General features: G+C 33.2%; 1 protein-coding gene across 2 annotated transcripts in view; it reads right to left on the bottom strand.

Annotated features, from left to right (window-relative positions):
* Positions 1-6377, bottom strand: part of LOC127859042 (failed axon connections homolog) — a 141423-nt gene that overhangs the window by 77106 nt on the left and 57940 nt on the right. The gene's annotated exons all lie outside the window — the stretch shown is intronic.

Below are 6377 nucleotides of genomic sequence, written 5' to 3'. Positions count from 1 at the left end.
TCTTTGATCAAACAGCTTGAACCAAAAATACAGATGACAATAATTTTATGTTTTTTTTTTAAGTCATGTGCTGAACATATTGAAGTTGACTGTTTATCGCCCCTTATAAAAGCTAGAAGAACAGGTTTATTAGAAGGTCACGTTTTTGTTAAAATTGTCACGACTTGAGTACATATTATGCGTCCTCAGATTTCCAAATATAAAGCTTGCTCAGCCATCTGTTAAAGGCTGTCGTGTTACGAAATGGTACAACCATGCGTATGTTTGGTATTGATATGAACCATTTAAAGTACGGACATACATGTACATTTATAAATGTCGATATGAAGAACTGGTGTATTTGCATATCATATCCTGTATATCTAAAACGTGACCTTACATAAGTATTTTAACAAAAATCAATCAGTACATAAAGTATTAAAGAAGACGATATCAAAACACCCTTAAATAGGGATTATATGAAATTGAAGGGATATTATTTTGCACATTTACATACTTTTTGATTGGTCACATATTCCTTCATTTGACATACAGTGTTATTTTTATGCTCCCGGTAGGGTGGCATATAGCAGTTGAACTGTCCGTCAGTCTGTACGTCTTTCCGTCCGTCCGTCTGTCCGTCCGAAAACTTTAACATTGGTCATAACTTTTGCAATATTGATCATAGCAACTTGATATTTGGCATGCATGTGTATCTCGTGGAGCTGCACATTTTGAGTGGTGAAAGGTCATGTTAAAGGTTATCTTTCAAGGTCAAAGGTAAACTGAAATAAAAATCAAAGCGTCGCAGTAGGGGGCATTGTGTTTCTGACAAACACATCTCTTGTTTTTAATAATTTGATTTAAGGGTTATATATTATTTGAATTGGACAGAAACAGAGAGAATATTTGTGGTAAGATATTTTGAAATTGCATGATAAATGATGAAGTTACAGTCAGAGCAAACTCAAACTGACGGATGCAGCCACAAACTCTCGACCATTGTAACAAATATATCAAGCTTACCGCAAGCAGACTTGACAAAATTACATGTGTAATAATTTCAAGCGGAGAAAATACATGTCTTGATAATCATCATGATCTACAGAAACTGTTGCTTAGGAGACTGTTAATATTTTATAACGCTTTAAACTGACTTTGTCATCACCTTTAATATTCTACAGTATTGCAATTGCTACAGTTCTACAGATAGAAATGTCTTATGCGATTCTCCTTTGACATATGAAATTTCATCACGCAAACTATCTTTGCCCATGGCAAGAGTGGTAATATCTCAGATGGAAGCATACCCAAGGGTCATTAGCCAATATTGTCAACTCCGGAGAAGATTGCAATTTGTTTTAGAAGATTCATCTAATGGGCTACAGTAAGTTAAACAAGTTCTTACTGTGTCTGTTATTTCAACCATGGTAATATTCAGTGACGTCAGTAGACTATTCATAACATTAGAGTCGAAAAATGGATTTGTTTCTCCTTACTGGTTTAAAGCTCTGTTTATGATAGTTTGTGTTAATAAAGGTAACATTAACTTTACAGACAAAAAAAATGTGTATTATAATAAGAAGGCTTCCCCTGACTCAAAATTTTCTTAAGTCAAAATTTGACTCACTTTGGCAAAATTCTACGTATTTTTGTTATTTTTTGTGTATTTATGACGGAAAAGTTATAGCCAAATAGAATTTTCTTTATCCAAATTCTTTAGATCAATTTGTAGCCATTAGCTAATTTGGCAAAGGGTTAAGTAATTTAGCTCTTTACTCATTATACTAATATTAATTTATTATTATACCCCATGAGGCACCAATCAAGGTAATAACATGAGGTGAATGGTCAAAATGCAGCATTTTATTGCCAAGTTACTGCTTGTCCATTCTACTTTTCCATGCATTCAAGGATTTCAAAATAACATGGCACACAATTAATTAACCTGTATGTGATAGTTAATGCCTGTACAAGAACCACATTTCTACATTGAAGGTCATTCTTGGGGATCGAAAGTCAAAATACAGAACTAATGGTCAAGGCCCTTATATAATATCCAGTGTCAAAGAGGTATGTTGGGGTATTAAAATTACTTGTCAGTGCTCTAGTTTTCTAGTTCTTTTGAATAACATCTTAAGAATACAAGTGAGCCTCGCTCTGTGAAAAGGGGGTTTAATGCATGTGTGTAAAGTGTCGTCCCAGATTAGCCTGTGCAGTCCACACAGGCTAATCAGGGAAAACACTTTCCGCCTAAACTGGATTTTCGTTAAGAAGAGACTGCCTTTAAACAAAAAATAAAAAGCGGAAAGTGTCGTCCTTGATTAGCCTGTGCGGACCTTTTTCACAGAGCGCAACTCAAATGTATGACTATGATGCCAGACATATAATTTGCTGGAGTCAAAGATGTCGTAAAACTGTACATTGCTTGCATTGGAAATCAGAATTCTGCGTCTGTTGAAATACCCCAGGTCTCTGCAAAGCACATACATATTTCATAGCAACATGACAGCAATTGTGAAATCACATCCTAATATCTATGCTATCCATTTATCTACAAATTGCAATCGATGTCAATCAGCTTAAAGGGACCTTTTCACAGATTTTGGCATATATTGAAGTTTATCATTAAATGCTATAAATTTGATAAATGTAAACATTGGAACTAAATAGCTCCAGTAAAAAAAATACAATTAAATAAAGAAAAAAAGTAATCCATAGGTTTTTTAATCATCAAAAGATGAATATAATGGATATTTTAGAGCATGGTAAATGTTCTGTATTACTGTTTCCTACCAAACATCATAACTACAACGAAAATTGGCAAATCTGAAACATTTATTTCAATTTTGTCAACTTACCAAAACTTGAAAAGTTCCCTTTAAGTTGTTTGATCAATTTCCTGGTTTCAACTTTGACAATGATTGTTCTTCTAGACAGTTGATGATATAATTGGTTAACCCATTTATGTCTAGCGTCTAGAAAAAAAGGCCTTGGCAAACAGCGTAGACCCAGATGAGACGCCGCATGAGGCGGCGTCTCATCAGGGTCTGCGCTGTTTGCTTAAAGGAATTTCTGTAAGAAATATTCTAAATATAGAAATAAATATACTAATCATCCCTAATTTTGGAAATAAATTGATCACATTTAAGAAGGATGAGAGAGTCCACTAGGCATAAATGGGTTAAGTTAATAACTTTTTTTTTACCTCAACAACAACCACATATGACATTGTGTATAAACCTATATTGGGTTCAAATGTTTATTATAAAATAACTCATTTACTGAAAGTAGTAGGAATCTTCACTCCCGGTTTATAAAGACATTGCATTCGTCTCAATTATAAGTTTGAATAACCTACCAGTTTTAATTGATCCCAGTTTGTAAAGGTTCAAGGCTTTCTTTTTGTCTTGTTTCTTTTTCTATTTGTTCACATTACTACAAGTATATTTAACAAAAAAGTTCATCAAGAAAGAAAAGATAACCATTTATATAAGATAAAATGCATACTTGAAAAGTCACAGACAAATTCGTGTGGCCTTTTTAAGTGCTTCGTCATTATTTCATAATGATTTCAACTCGTTGCCATTTATTATAGTACAATTGCCTTAAGTAAAGACGACCAGTTCTAATTGTTCTTTGGCAAATACCATAGTACAGAAGGCCCCATTGACTTTTCAGCAATCCACTATAATGGCTGAGGTGTAATTTCTGTCTTGATTTGTACACTCTAATGTTCTCTAATTGTAACATTGTCTCTGGTAGTCCCAATATACATGAAATTTTTGCCCCCTGGGCATAAAGAAGAGGCTGTGTGTCATTGAAAGTGGACATTAACCATGTTGTCAACATTTTACTTGTCGCCTGGTTGGGATGTTTCAAATCTTGTCAGGGTCAGACAGTACACTGCATCATACGCACTGTACTACTACTCATGCTACAACAACGATTATTTCTCATACTTTTACCAACTTCTACTTCACGTAATTCTAACCCCACCTTCACAACTAATACTAGGACAGCCACCTTTACTATGACAGTGACTAAATGAAAACCAACTATTACTACTACTATTACTCTTACTTTAATCATGACTTATACTTGTTATATTACCACCCCCAAAATCACTTCCTTCTACTAATAAAGTACTATGACAGCTACCTCTACAATAACAATGACTTCTTCTACTTCTACCATTTCAAACAGAATCACAAAAGAGTATGACTAAAATAAAGCAGGTCATTTGGCAATGCATCAAATAACTCGTTAAAACAAAACAAAGTAAATAATCTCAGTAACGTAAATATAAAAAGTATGCAAAGTGTACCCTTTTAATATGTACATGTAATTACCAGTAACAGGTTAATAACAAAAATGTTGGCATTCCTGGCCCTGACTAGGTGTGTATATCAATGTAAAATGGCACAATATATGGTCACGCCTTTTCATAACCCAGACAAAAATAAGATAAGTATTACATAAACGTAGTTTATGGCAACTGGACAGTCGACCGTGTTGCTAACAGTGCATACATAACCATTATATTCTGGATTCAACCCAGAAATGTCCTAAAACTGTAAGGATATTGTTACAAGAATAACAAAATGAGCTTGATCAAGTAGTAACCGTGCCATTGCTTATAAGAAACATATCTAGCTACGTTACAGTAGCGCAAAATTGAAAATAGTGTAAACAACAAAAAGTAGCTACAAGAAATTGTGTGCGAAATTCACGCATATAGTTAACAACATCTAGCATGTGCCAACATTGAGACGTATTTCGATAGCCAGCCCAGGCAGGTACCGAATATATTGTAATTATGAGGTATTCTCAAACATATCACACATGAAGAAATACGGCAGTTTGAATAAAGTTGTCGTTGACAGCCCAAGCAGGCAACGATAATGTTTCAAATACAAAAAGTGAGTATCTTTCACAGTACTTAAAACACACATTCAACAGTCATATTGACAAAACACAACAAAATTATACACATACCACAACAACAAAAAAATGTCGTTTGATTTATATATACAGGTAACCTGGTAAGTCTTGGTTTTTCAATTGGGAAAATGGTATGTTGTTTTATTTTTTACAGTGAATGGCAATATTGAAAAATTATTATAAACAAGTAAAAAAACGGACGTGGTGCGAATTGAACTGTCTATGCATGTATATTGAAATCTCTTTATAAGTGATCAGAATGATAAATATACATTGTATAGCATTTAAATTATAAATCTGTATTATTTGTATTTTTCGGAAAGATTATTTAACCCCGCTGTGGTCAAATGAAAATGCGTTTTTTTAACTCATGTTGTTCCGTACACTACCATACACTCTTTATATGACTACGTAATGACGGAGTTTTGTTTAACCGGTACCCGCTAAATACGTTAAATGTTTAGTATTACATGTTTTAAATATTTAAAATGTATAGATTTTAAGTACTTAATATTATGATTCAGCTGGCTAACATATACACAGTATTTAGTTTCTGGCAATCTGTATGGGAAGATGACTATAAATGTTTACAATACGCTACATATCTAAGAAAAGCACAATTGAGTATTTGGCGTTTCATTACTTCAAGAAATGACTACTAATACCACGAGAAGACACGGATGTATCATAAATGGTGTTAATTGACCAGACATTGCCACCTGTGATCAGTACAAGTATAGGTCCCTGCTGTGGCGTATGACACCGTGTTGTTAATTAGTGATGGTCGGCACAGTATCAGATCATAACGGATAATTGGATTGTGCTGAACGCAGGGGCAATAAATCCACATATCTTTCAATAAAAAAGATCTTTGATTGAACACCGCGATAAAATGCTCAAACGAAGAGTGGTAATTTGAATCAGATTCAATAGGATATCTTATATGGTACAGGTTTGTGGAATCCATTGAGTAAACACACTTGTAAAACAGTGATATAAGCTTTATTACAATGGAAATAATGCAAGTTTAGCACATTTGAGTAGCAGAGATCATTAAACAGTATGAAGTTTCATAAAATGCGAAATAAATAATGAAAGACAACATGTGATAGCTAGAAATCAGAAATTTACATCAATACATTTCAGGAAACAAAATCTGAACAAAAATCAGATACAGGAATTGCACCAACATGAACAGACATCATATGATTAAAATAAATAAATATGATTTTACTTAAATCTCACAAACCCTGACAATAAAATAATAATAATAAAAAATGAATTATTTTATATCTAATTTATATTATTTAAATACTCTGTATTCCTTTTTACCGGTTATCAGTTTCATGACTTATTAAAAAAAAATATGACAAATAAATAAGTAAAATGTAAATGTCCCCGGCATTTCAACCATAATCTCAACTTTATTACTTTGCATCTTTCTGGAAGTTGAG

This window comes from Dreissena polymorpha, chromosome 14 (genome assembly GCF_020536995.1).
Source record: "Dreissena polymorpha isolate Duluth1 chromosome 14, UMN_Dpol_1.0, whole genome shotgun sequence".
NCBI lineage: Eukaryota > Metazoa > Mollusca > Bivalvia > Myida > Dreissenidae > Dreissena > Dreissena polymorpha.
The sequence above is the reverse complement of the archived record's forward strand: the minus strand, read 5'-3'. Positions and strand labels throughout refer to the sequence as shown.